General features: G+C 36.6%; 1 protein-coding gene and 1 long non-coding RNA gene across 3 annotated transcripts in view; one reads left to right on the top strand and one right to left on the bottom strand.

Annotated features, from left to right (window-relative positions):
* jbug (filamin-type immunoglobulin domains fbug) overlaps window positions 1–14,611 on the top strand; it is an 81,665-nt gene that overhangs the window by 32,486 nt on the left and 34,568 nt on the right. The gene's annotated exons all lie outside the window — the stretch shown is intronic.
* LOC141428696 (uncharacterized) lies at window positions 7,506–10,320 on the bottom strand. The gene is made up of 3 exons (XR_012451457.1): window positions 10,237–10,320; window positions 8,550–8,635; window positions 7,506–7,710 (listed from the first exon to the last, which is right to left on the bottom strand). It is a non-coding gene; the product is annotated as an uncharacterized lncRNA (long non-coding RNA).

The following is a 14,611-nucleotide window of genomic DNA, read 5'->3' as shown; positions in this document are numbered from 1 at the left end:
CGACTAACAAGAAGCTTTAAGTTAATGATTGTTTCGAACTGATCTGATGCTGAAGCCAGAAGGTAGGCAACGGAACTCTGTTATAAAACAAAGCAACTAAGTCGTGTTTGGGCTTAATGGAATCGTTGTGAGATGTAATTTGGCTACGAATCACTAAAAAGTGAGAAATAAAGAATTTTTTTAACAAAAAAGTAAAACCGACTCCAAAAATATTAAAAAAATAACAAAAAATGGAACCGACTACAAAACCCTTGAAAATATTTTTCTAGGTACGTACTAGCTCGAAGTCGGTGACTCAGCACGACCCAGCAGGAATTGAGAAATTGAGAAGCCCGAAACTCAATTTATACAGGAATTGAGAAATTCAGATCATTATGACAGGTAAATTCATGATGACGAGGTATCGCTGGTATTTTTTCCATAAAAAATACCAATTCTAATGAGCATCCTAAGCAGCAGCAGCGCCAAAACAAAACGTGATAAAAGTAAGGTGTAATATATCGTGAAACATTTATAACTAACAGATTCGATGAAGACTTGTGTTGCCTATAATTATGAGGTCACCTCATTTCGACGTTGTAGGCGTGCCGTGCTCACGCGAAGTCGCTCCAATCTCATGCCTATAAGTAAAAATGTTGTAGGAAACTCGGATAACTTGTCTTGTACACATACCCGGTCATCGGAGTAGAGCGTCACCAATCACCATTGTAGAACCATGACAGATCAAACGTGCCAGAAACACCATATGTATTGAGATTCAACATTTGGTAAAGTAATACGACCCAAAGGTGCCTTCCGTCCTTTTCTATCGTGTGCTAGATGAATGAACATAACGTCTGCCGTCTCGTTTCGCATCAGTGAAAGGGGCTTATTTGTACTAAGTGGGTAAAAAAAAATTTAAGCTAGCTAAAAGTTTCATAATTTCTGGGTTTTTTTTTCAAGGTATTTATTGGTTTAGCTACTTACGAAATATAGTCTCTAGGTATGATAACTCAATTTTCAAGAAACTACCTAGTTAAATAAATAACAAACGTTGTTTTTCGTTATCTCACTACTTATCTCATTCATAATTTTAAGTAAGTGTTAACAAATCGTATCTGTCAAATAAAAAGCAGCTAAATGATCTAAATTAACTATAAATATTTGGGGTACATGTGCATCGAAGTACTTTTTTAATCAAACTTAAAAATTGGACAGTTTTACGCTGTCGGTACACCTAGGTTCTCGAATTCCATGCCGCCATTTTGAATACCATAGTGACGTCACGCGGCTGGGCGCGGGCCGGGCGAGTCGGCGCCCGCGACGGCGCAGGCCGCGCCGCAGACTCAGAAACGGGCTCGCGTTCGACCGAGGCGATGCCTCCGCGCCACCAAAATGCAATACCGTCGTCGTATTATCTTCCGCGTACGTGCTAATTCACATTAAACAAGACGTAACATTCAGTGCCTCTCTGCTCTTTTCACCTCGATTTAAGAACAGTTGAGCTATAACGTGCGTCAAACATCAACTAAGCAGCCGAAAAACTTGATGGTGTGAGGTGTTATTGTTGTGATTTCTTTTCGTCAGCCTCAGTACAGTAGGGCATCGGACTAGATTGTTGGAGTCGGGGGAGCGCGTATCCGTGTCTCCGGAGGACCCAACGACCTCGATAAGTGAGTTGCATGCATTAACTTGTGGGATTCGTTTTGTATTCATCATATCGAAGTGTGGGCGCGACACGTCATAACCTTTGCGTTGCCTGCCTTTTATAGTAGCTATACATAGAATAAACTTCGCTTAAGTAGTTTCAGAAGGTATATACGTGACGTGTTCACCTAGCAAAAGTTATACTTACCCATATTAAGGCAGCGCGTTTAATGGAATAAGTGTTCAAGAATGATAGTAGATAAGTTGACTAGTAACAGTAGTAACACTATGGTGGCCTTAGTTTGACACATTGGATTGAAGTGATGTTTTTCGGACGTCCTGGATACAGGGTAGGTACAGTCGCGCACGGCTGCGCTCGAACAAAGCGCAAACGTGCGTTGAACTCTTTTGTACCCACCTAAGGGCAGCGACTCATGCACATCCTCCCCTACACATAACTACGGCTCGCTTGCATCAAAACCTCATTTAAAGTCAAATGCTAACGACTAATACCTGTCATGTGATTTATCTGATGGCGGATATATTTTTTTACACCGACCGCTCATTGAATCCAACGTTGCGTGACTACTTAGTCGCTAAAAAACATTAATATGTACATCGACAAAAGCAGAGCAGATGTGATGCTCTTATTGGAAACATGAAAATGTAGGTGACATTCGTTAGGTTTAGATGCTTTAATCAAACATATTTACCAAGCACATGACTTACTACCTACGAATTAACGGAATGATTCGTGAGGTTTTACTTAATAATACTTATAATCAATTATTAATTATTAACAAACGATTATTGGTTAAACGCATAACTCTGCTACCTTGACTTCTTGTTAATTAATAACCTGATAGTTACCTGTAATAAACTACCTACTTAGTAAATAAAATGAATTAGGTTACCCAAATGAAATTAAATTAAAGTAAACAAATCAAATAAAATAGTACGTACTAAGCTTAGTTTATTTTAAATTACTGATTTCATTTTCTAACGAAATTTATAGAATCAAGAAAATGTCTTTAATAGTGTCCGTTATAATAGGTATACCTACCTATTCGATCACTTTTTTTCCAATACTTACTACCTAAACGGCATATTTAGGTGCGTAATGCAACCGATTACGAAGATGCCATTAGAGGTTGTGAAATAACATTTACCGAATACTGACACGTAAATATTACCGAAGTTGTTGCAACTTAATTTTTTTATTATGTTTGTTTGATTTCATTATAAAATGGTTGGGTAACAGCAGTAGTACTTAATCAGCGTATGTAAATTAAAACTTATCTCACTTAGGTATCTATAAAATGTAAAACAGTGAAAGCACCTAACGTCATTGCAAACGGAAACGACTCAAAATTGTATTTACTTATGTACATAGATACACCGCCACTTTCTTGTTATGTAAGGAGGCGGGTGGAGCCATAACTAACACACTTAAAACTGACAGTAGTACTAACTGCAGCCGGTGTTACGTTTTATACTAGAGTTCCATTCCAACGCCGCGCGATCAGGTCGGGATCCATCTCAAAAGTATTCAACAGCTTTGGAATTTGGAATTGCCACAACACCCAATACCATTGTACGCATTTACTTATGCGAGAAATCAGTGAAGTGGGAAAGATAAAATGTTTTTTTTTTTACTTAGCTTCTAGTGCGTCCCTGTGCTAGGCAAAAGCCTCCCCTTTTTGCTTCCATTCGTCCTTACTTTTGGCCGAATCTTGCTGTGTGGCTGGAAACGGTCCAGATCGTCCCGCCATCGCCTCTAGGTCTGCCTCTGCTCCGGTGCCCGTCACAGGGATCCCAATCTGTGATAACCTGGCCCAGCGATCCGGATGCATACGGCAGACGTGTCCCGCCTAGTCCCATTTTAATTTGGCGGTCTTCATCCCGTCATCGACAATTTGAGTTCTGGAGCGCAGGTCAGTGTTTCTGATTCTATCAGATCTACGTACACTTAGAATACTGCGCTGGATGCTGCATGATATTGGATATTTATATATAGTAAATATTATAAAAGGTGTATTCAAATTATGCTGGAATATTTCAGCAAATTAATGAGTTTTTAGGTAGTTTGATGTGATTCCCCTGTAAATTTTGTTTTTATTTGGTTAACATACGGTTTCATACGTTAATTGACGTTCAGGTCTTTCTCTATAGGTACTAGTAGGTACTCTTTGTTTGAGGGATGTGCAATCAAACTAACCCAATAACCTCATGAAATATTCGGGAAGAATTTGTGGAAACTCTGTATAAACTTAATAAGACACTCCTGTGGTCTCCAATATATTATTTAAAGTATTTAGGACAAGATATATTTTAGAAATAAGGGAAAGTAGAATGATGAATTCTCATCTATTTTCAAAAATAACTCGAAAACTATTTCTTTAAGCAAATGTACCTCTCTATTAAAACTTTAATTATTTACACCACAGTACGTATTTGTATCCTGCAAATTTGAAGCAAATTGACTCTGCCAGATGTACAGATAGACAGCCACACAACGTTTAACAAATAATCATTTCACAAACAACGTTTCACAAACTATTCATTTCACAACCACTTCATATCACAAATGATCATTTGATATATACTTTTAACAAACTTGTCACTTTACAAACACTATATCAATCATCATTTAAAAAATGTCCATTACCCATACAACTCATTTTTTAAACTAGTCATTTCACAAAACATCAATTAATAAATGATTATTTGAGAAACTAGTTACATCATATTTAAATTGCTAGGATTTGGTTCTCGTGGCTCGTTTTTGCTTGGCATTTCTTAAGTCCGCAGTTCTATCCAACCTAACCTAACCAACTATAGGTACTGACAGTAGTTATTTTTTCTATGGGTCTCAGTTCTAACCCAACCTAACCTACTGTACTGGCAGTAGTTCGTTTTTTCTTAGGGTCGCAGTTCTAACCTAACCAACTTTACTGGAAGGAGTTGATTTTTCTTAGGGTCTCAGTTCTTACCTAATCTAACCTATTTCTTAACCAAGTTAACCCGAGCTACAGGCACATCTAAATAAAATTATTCTTAAGAATTGTGTTTATCAAAGGCACACCTACCTAAATAAAATTATTCTCGCGAGTAAAAGGGATGCATAACGGTCTCATTCGGCATACCAAAGGTTTTTATGCCAAACGTTGATTTGACAAACTTGGTTTTGCCAAATAATGATTTGTTATATAATATGGTTTGCCTAATAAAGAGTTTGTGAAATGATCAATTTGTGAAATGTGGTGTTATAATAAAACGATTAATTATTGAAACAAAAGTTTGCGACACACAAACGTTTGTTGTCAAATGATTGGATACCGTTTCTATAAGGGTCCCATTGTTCGGTTTAGACTTAGATTTTTTACTAGGGGCCCCATACATCCCTCTGTATTTTTTTCTTTTCTATGTAATTTTTATTTATATATTTTTAATTTATTTTGCTTTGTTACCTTTCGTAGTTAATTTTAATTACAAATTTCTTGCTGCGCATTCTTCTTGGCAGTGATATGATGGTCTTTCCAAAAGCGCTGGTGGTATTAAATATTTTATTATATGTTATATTACATTCTTTTTCATTGTCAGATACGCAACCTTATCTACATTGTTCGATTTATTCGGATAAGTTCATAAATAATGAAAATATTTTTTTCCAGTGACATTCACCTATTTAGGTACCGATCAGTACGAATAGTAGGATAATAACTATGCAAAAATTCATTAGAGTCCATTTTATAGAATAATCATATATATCTACACCACAGACAGCAGACCTAGGAGGAGATGACGGGACGACCTGGACCGATTCCAGTCAGATTGGCAAGAGCTGGCCAAGAGTAGAGACGAGTGGAATAAGAAAGGGGAGGCTTTTGCCCTGCAGTGGGACACATTATAAGCTATTTAAAAAAATATATGTAAATATATGTAATATATATACTAACCACACTGCGTATCTAATCCAAGAATTCAAATATATTACGCGTCCGTTAATATAATATAGGGTAGCTATAAAATTATTAAGTATAGAACTTATTTAACTGCAATAATTTCAGAAATTATAAAACTGGACACTACTAAACATGTTAGAAAAAGTAAAGAATCAGGAGGATAAAGTACCTAACGTAACCTTAAGTTTAGCTTACAGTTAAACTGTGATAGGTGAATTGATATGCATACACGTACAGTCACCTGCATTAAATCTGGCACTGAGGAGCGTGCGAAAATATCTGACACGTCTACCGGCCTTAAAAACAGAGTCGTATCAGATATTTTTGCACGCCTTGTGTCAGGTGCTGGCGACTGTACGTACCTACCTACCACTACAAATACTTACGTACTGCCCCCATAATATTCTCGCTAAGAGGTCTATGCGAGTGTGAGTGTGTCGTTTTATGATCAGCAGACTAACGTTGCCCGACCTAAACGTTCTCAGGAAAGCAATCTCTTCAGAGTTAAATTAAATGGATGTTGCAAGATTTATTCAGTAAACAGATATTTATTATGTCCCCGTGTTTTTGAGTGACCAATAAAATTTTAACGTCAGTTAACCTAGGTACATGCAACAACGAGTAGTTTGTACGATCATAAACCTTAGTTAGAATCGGTGTGAGCTTTCGCTTTTGAAATGTTATTAACGAACGCTTACTTAAAACAATAATTAGTGATGACATTTAAGTATAGCAGTTTTAGCAAAACTTAGGCTTATATAACATGTCTATGTTGGTAGTAGGTACCTATTATATAATTTTGTATTGGTAAATAGTCACTGAAAAGACTTTTTATTCGATTAATCAGCCTTTAACAAGAATTAACTCAATTATTAATTATCACGTTTAGAAATATTTACTGTTCAGCTTTTAGTAATCAACTGGAAGATATGGTTAAGATTCCTTAAAAGATTACTGTGTGCGGCGTCTTGATAACTACACATAGTACCTATTCTTAACTCCTCAATTCGGCTGCAGAAAACACCTGCAAGAAACAGGTTAAATACTGCAGTGCGTCAGCTTTCGAAACACCGGAGAAAAAACCACTTTTAATTTACCATGATTCTGCAACTGCGACGAACTAAGAATGGTCAGACAATTAATATTTGATTTTATTTAAAGTTAAATTACATTTAATTATACTTTCTTTACTCTTATTTCTACATGCAATGTAATTACTTCGTCGATTTAAGTAGGTACCTATGTCGAGTAAATACGATCAACTTGCCCTGGGACCAAAATGCTTTGCTTCACCGACTCGCCGTATAAAGCTACGGTAGCTGCTGTTTCTATAATCGAAATGTACCTACCTGAAGAAATTAGACTACATTATACCTTGCATTCGAATGCAATGCAATTATCATGTCAATAATAGAGCATCGATTTAAATTTCGTAAATATCAATGACGGACTGCTGTAAATATCGTTCCCTTTTTCGTATTACAGTCCCATTTACTAATAGTTAAAAATAAAATAAAAAAACTGGATAACTAAATGCATCTTGATTGTTTACCGTCGACCGTCCATCAGATATTTCGCGGTCGACGCATTATATGTATGTAGGTACATTAGAGGAAACAAATTCCAATACTGCTTACTGTTTGAAAACAATTGCAAACTCGTTAGCCGACATCATTTGGTCATAATAAACTTGTTCTGAATGCCGTGACACATTTTGCAATACTTACCAACGCGAAGTGTAATCAAGCATCGATATGCTTGATAACAACCATAAACTGTGTTGTTCGTAGCTTTAATAGCCATGATCTCGTTGCTGAAACGCTAAACGAAGGTCTTTTTCGAGTCTCGCGGTCAAATTAAAAACCTGAATTGCGTAGTTGCTATTGTTTTATTTCGAACCATGAGGTGCTCAAATATTAGGTTAATCTAACAACAATTGACAATTGATTGTTCTTAAATTTCTTTGTATCTCACCACACTAACGCTATAATACATACATATATCTGACTGTGGCTGTAACTGACACTCGACACCAGGTGTAAAAGCAAACCCGTAATCGTAGTGGCCACAACGACGTGTAGCTCTTCAATGACGTCCGTCCGGCTTGATTGCATTGATACTGAAACAATAAGGCATTGGACACCATAGGTACTAGCTATAACAACAACTACATGCCTAACGAACGTAAGGCATACGACTATAGCAGAAGCTATGTCAAGGAAACACACAAGGAAACTGATTTGCGCACCAGGGTGGAACCTTTTCATAATCAACTTCACTATGATTTCTATAGCAATCGTATATTATGTCAACATGACATTAGTAGCACAAAGGTTCCACCCTGGTCTGATTTAGTTTCCTTGACTGTACATACGTTTAATTAATTAAGAAACTGATCTTGGTTTCTTATACTTTTCGTCAATGGCATGCGCAACTTATAGGGTACTAGGTACCTACGGCTACAACACTGCTATTTTGCAAGTACTTATTTAAGTGAACGTGCCTAGTGTGTTAGGCCCCCCAATCAAATTTTTATTTCTAATTTAACATTCCAGCCTTATAAACAGAATCAGGTGTTGCCAGCAGAATATCCGCCGGAAGTTTCTCAGCTTCTTCTTACCAGTTCTCATAATAAAGAGTTGGCAAGGAATATTGAAGTAATGAAATTATTTATTTTTACTTTTTCTCCTTTAATTATTATTTTACATTCGAAGACGTCACGCAGACGCAAACAAAATAATGTCAACAAAAAATTGTATGGAAGTTTGCCATTGTTGTGATGTGCATGCAGTCCTCACTGCGGCTGTTAAATTCAGAACAATTAAAACAAAGACATAGGTAGCCAAGTTGTTGTTTGTGTTTTCCTGTTAATAAATGTAATGCACACACGGACATAGTAATCAAATTATCATCCTCTGCATCGTGCCTCTCTACCACACTACTGGAAAACTCAATTACCGGAGCGAAGAGATGCACACTGGCATAGGTACTGCACAGTTAGAAGTTTCCGCCCACTAGACCGTATCATATGGGGAATGATAGTCCTGCAAACAAATGCACATGAGAAATAAATATTCCTTGTAGGAATTGTTATGAGTTAGGTACAGCCCATTAAATACACCGGCATGTATCAGGATGATCGAGCCTGTCACAGACAAAATATGGTATGTGACTTGCAGGTCCGGGGATGCGTATCACACGCACAACACATCCTAACTTAATCAGGCATGGCATCAGAACCAGGTACGTTACCTTACCCCTTGTAGTACTGGCCTCGACAGTGCAAAATTGCGTGTGAATCCGTAAGTACAGACATGTTATTGCGTTTATACAGGGAATGTTACGGTCATGGTATTGTAATTATGACGCAGTAGGCGAAAATTTAGCCGGACAATGTACAGTCGAACCATTTGATTCCTGACCCAACGTAAAACGTTCTCACAGTAAATGGCATAGTTAATTAATTCCCTTATCAAGCATTGCTATATTACTATGACTTTTTCTACGAAAAGGTTCCACAGTGGGCCACGATTTATTTTGTTTCGATCATATCCCTATGCGGAGCTACTAATACTTAGTTATTTCGCTATAAATTATGATAACTTCCAAATGATTTTAACTTGACTGTAGGTACTTAGGTTGGATTGGAAGGTCATTGAGACATTTTTCCGTGAAAATATTCCACAGAAATACGCGTTTCAGTTTCCTCGACTGTGCTGACGGTGCATAATGACACTAACCCCCTGTTTCACCATCCATTGATTAAATTTATCTGACGGATAAATTGGATGCCGTCTCTGTTTGTTTTGTTCGAATAGACAGAGACGGCGTCACATTTTTCCTTCGAATAAAATTAATCAATGGGTGGTAAAACAGCCCCTAAATATTTCAAACGTACTTACTCATAATTCCTAGTAGTACTTAACTCGTTCTAGTGTCTGGCGCCCCTTTCTGTTATTGACTGACAGATTGATTATTTATGATAAACATGCATGTGTGACACGCTCGCTGAACCTTGTATGTTAGACATAATATGAACGAGGTCACTGTTACAATAGAAAAAACGGGGACGGTGCTCAATTCGCTTATCCGCATTACAATAGCATGATATAATAAAATCTATAAAATAGATGATAAATATAAATAACACATGTTGAGTTTTTGGTCAAAATTACCTGAATTTCATAATTTAAACAGCTGACTGTCGTTTGATATTTTTGTACTACCTGTCAAAGAGCTTAGTGAACCGGGCAAAAATGGAAATAGGTAGCACGGTTATCTTTAAAATCTTTACTTTTTTCAGTTCGCTGACTATCGATCTTATCTTTTGAGTCAATATGGCAAGTTGTGAAGGAAAAGTACGAAAACAAAAAGTATAGGTATATAAGTTAGTAGTTTTAATATTTCGAGTCTCATCAGAATACCTTTTAAAGTTCTTTTAACGATGAGTATTTCTTTCAATGGCTATGTCTACTCATTAGAAGTACGTAAAAGTCGTAATAAAAGTTCATCTGAACAAGGTGTAGTTCGAGTTTTATGGGTACATTAACGTATTATCCTACCAAAGTGATAAAAAAATCAAAGATCACCTGTTTAACGGAAACAGTTTAGATTCCATTCAGCCCTTAGTATTGTGTAAACATACCTACTTTAAGCTGTAAACACTGGTTCACTTTAAGTTAAGAGACGTTGGATTGGGCTCCTTCCTCAAACGTGCACTCGTTGGAAATGGCGACCACGGTGGACAAACAATCGCTCGCCTCGTGACATCCGCTCTCGCCGGCATTAGGAAATCGGAAACACCCGCCTCTTACGTTAGAAAACATCTATTGTTCTTAAAATTTTAAAATTTGTTTCATCAACCAATGTTGACACACGGCGTAAAAAATAGACTAAATAACTACTCTTGGGCAGTTCATAGTACTTCCTAATACTAATATAGGTACAAAGGTTTATTAGCAATACAGAAAACAAATATTTACTTTGGTACCTAATATTACATTTATCAGAATTGACATGGGGTACATCAATACGTGAACGCAGTAAAGCCTCAAGGTAAAGAATTTAATTTGTTGTTATAAATAAATAAATAAATATCATGGGACACTTCACACCAATCTAGTCCCAAACTAAGCAAAACTTGTACTGTGGATACTAGGCAACGGATAAACATACTTATATAGATAAATACATATTAAACATCCAAGACCTGAGAACAAACATTAATATTATTCATACAAATATCTACCCGGGCCGGGAATCGAACCCGGGACCTCAAGCTTCGTAGTCAGGTTCTTTAACCACTTAATGGCCATCCGGTTGTCTGTTGAATGTAGCTTCGAGTATATACCATGAAAGTGTACAACTCCTTTCTTACTTTTATTACAAGCTACACCTTTGATAGTTACTTACTTCAAGGCGGAACTTTTGAAGCCTCTCGAAGAATGTTTCATAAATGTTTCAAGTTGACCTTCTAGCTGATAAAACTTGTTTAGTGGTGCGCCGTGTGGCTTATGAATTCAATGATATACCTACCCAAGATGAAAGCAATGTACCATTAAGAAAGATAAATTGACAATAATGGTTCAACGTGAGCATTGTAAACGACAAAAATAACAGAATAGGTTCTATTAAGACTTGGTAAAGCACCTACTGGCTGGTAAATAACTTACACAGAAATGTTACGATTAAAACTGGTTTTTGTTCAGTGTGCGGCAAACAACTGGGGTTAATATTTCCCACCTTTAAAATTAAACTGAAACAATTCGAAATACTCACAGTTCCAAAATAAACTTGAAATAAAATACAATCTGGTTGAATTTTCAAAGGAGAAAATTTCGAATTATTTCAGTTTAATTTTAAAAGTGCGATTTATGAAGTTTGGGTTAGTTTGATGACGGTTTGAAAGAAGGATAATATTGATTATCTACATGCGATCATGCTGGTCCGACAACTACATACATAGTCCGTCGTCTTGTTTCTTTCAAGAAATGTTATTTACTCAAATTAAATAATAAATTAAGTTAGAACTTGTTGGTCTTCGTCACATCTATTTTGCTCAGTAATTAAATTAGGTACCTATCAGTCCTATGAATGGAATTTAGGCAAAAAAATGTAGGTATGTAGTATGACTAGTGCCATCCACGAAGACGCGTGATTTTGTCAAAATTAGACATTAAAGACATTGTATTAAGAACCATGGCACGCGTCATCGTGAATGACTCTACCTATAGGTACTTTACGAGTATTATAGGCACATGCGAATCGAGAATTCGTACACTTGAATGCATGGTACTTTTACTAATTAGATAGGTCTTAAAAAACAATTAAGGCTCACCTTTTTTTAATAGTAATAAATCTATCCCTTCTTCTATCTTCATCGTGGTGCCATTTCATTAATTTCGGCTACAAAACACTTCATTAAGTATGCGTAGTCCGACAAGTATGTACTTGATTTGTCTTTTTACTAAATTGGATTATTCTAAGATATTAGATACACTTAACTAATGTTAATGAAATATTATAATATTACCACAAATTAGAAAGTCTGATTTGACTTACATAAACGATGATCCCGAAGAAAAAAAAGTTACGCAACTGTATCTAAATAAATAATTGCTAAGCTATGACTAAGCAGGCAAACCTGATTTCTTATACCTACCGGCCTGTAGGCACGATCCATCAATTAGATACTGGGAGGGAACTAAACGCATACGCCGTCTTACCGTTAGCTCTCACAGACGTACCTACCTACAGTCGGCAGAAGTATTCAATGAACAAATAACTTACAAAAAATATTTTCTTGACTTAATTGACACCTATAACTACTCCTGAACTTTTCATTCTTTGCATTGTTTGGTTACTCATTCTATTCCAAGAATGCCTAAATGATTATCTACTTATATACAAAATTTCCTAAATAAAACCTTATAAGTAGTACTTACAAAGTTTTAAGAAAAAAATCTCTCGGAATTTTAACTGTAGATCACATCAATCGGATACTGTACCCTTAGTGTAAGTTTTCGGTTACAAAATACGTCTCGATCGCGTTCGCGTTAAAATCACAATTTATATGGAAACACGAACAGCGCCTCTAGCGGAACGTTTGCGATGTTCGTTTTTCCATACAAATTGAGATTTTAACGCAAACTCCACTACTCTCGAAATATAATCCCTTTCAGTGTATATTCGGACACTCGATCAATTACTTCAATACAGACAATTCGGCTTAAAATGGACACCAATGTGTGATAAATTCGGCATTTCCGAGCTACCCTCGTCACGGGAAACCATCGTGATGTCAGGGAAGCGTTTTTTCTGACATTTAAAATAATGTGCTCAAAGTACAAATAACCTAACCAACCTACAAATAAGCTAAAATATTTATTTTATCGATTCAAACGCAATAGAACAGTTGTGCGTGTTTTGCTGGATCATACGCAGTAATAAGCCGTTTCTACCGTTGTTGTACCTACATATTAACTGGCGGTCGCGGGCCGGCTCGGGACAGGTGTGGTCTGCAGGCATATTGCGATTTGCGCTGCGCGCCGTTAACGCTTAACCAGTTTGTCGTTCGCCCTTCGAAGCTTCTTCGATCAACCTCGATTCGATATCCCACTCACCTGTGTTTGAACTTTGATCGTATGAACTGCACGGTTATAACAGTATTACTTTCATGTAATTGCGCCGTTAAGTATTAGAACGAACGTTAGAAAAATCGTTAATTATGTTTTATAGCTCAGTGTAGCCTCCTCAGCTAAAGCGCGCCTTATTCATACCTAACATCTTTGACTTTTATTATTTTTTTGCAGCAGGAGATAAAGGATTAAGTAATTAATAAAGGTCTGCTTACAATTTTAACTCTAAGAGAGCATACTTATTAATATTAACACTGGCTTCTACGAGTAGGTATGTGTTCTGTGCCACTGTCGGCCTATAACGGAACGATTAAAGTTTAAATGATTATGAAATGGCCTCTAACATACTAGGTACCTTACCTATGTAATTGCTTTGTCAAACGTAGTTTTATCTACGGAATGCGGCCTTTTAATGAAAGTCATTAAAATTCATCATATATAGCTTGTATTGATTTATTAACAAATGCTCACATAAAAATATACTTAGTTGAGCAGAATACAGCATTTATTGAATCAGGCGTTACTTTGCTCACCTTATGATAGCTACGTTTATGCAAGAAATGTGTGTTCATGCAGTTCCTCCACCTCCACAATGTAAAAACACACACAAATCACACAAACCCATCTATCACCACCACCAAACTACACTGACGCGTCTCGAACTCAACCAGAGCTCATCTTCAGAACACGTTCACCATGCTACCAGATGTTAGACTGGAATAAATTTACCAATGACGAATTATTTAGTAAACTACTATCTCCATATTACAATACAAGATCTTTAATTCATACCACACATTCACCATACTTTGATCCTACCTACTGAATGAATGGGTCTTGGTTTGATAGCTTCGATGGTCTTACACGCAATTCATACATTTTTCGAGCAGCTCTGTTATTAAAATTCCTTAAGACATATGATGACATAAGACATAATATTACAGTACCCGGCGATAAAGATCGCAGATCGGTCTTCGGAAAAAGACAATTGGCTGTTCACGACGATTTCCGAACACTGGTGACCGTCCATCAATCATCGTATTTATTAAGTGACGTTTCATATCAAATAAATACTACACCTTTATGGACTTAATTAGATTACGTCAAATTAATGACATGCCATCTTCGAATATCTATAGACTATAGAGAGCTGTTTAAACTACTAGAAAAAGGATAGTTCCCTCTTTTTCCTAAAGATTCCATCGTACAATTTAAAGTTTTGGGGGTTTCAACAACTCTTTATTATATTATATTTTCATTTGAATGCGTCCGTACTCTATTGCACCCGTACGACTGACAAACGAACGACACAGAAGTAGTGTGTGACAACGCTCTACCTACGAAGCCGAAATTAGCCGAGTCTCTTTCCAAAGGCCGATGTGC

This window comes from Choristoneura fumiferana, chromosome Z (genome assembly GCF_025370935.1).
Source record: "Choristoneura fumiferana chromosome Z, NRCan_CFum_1, whole genome shotgun sequence".
Classification (NCBI taxonomy): domain Eukaryota; kingdom Metazoa; phylum Arthropoda; class Insecta; order Lepidoptera; family Tortricidae; genus Choristoneura; species Choristoneura fumiferana.
Note: the sequence above shows the minus strand (reverse complement) of the source record. Positions and strands in the feature narration are given on the sequence as shown.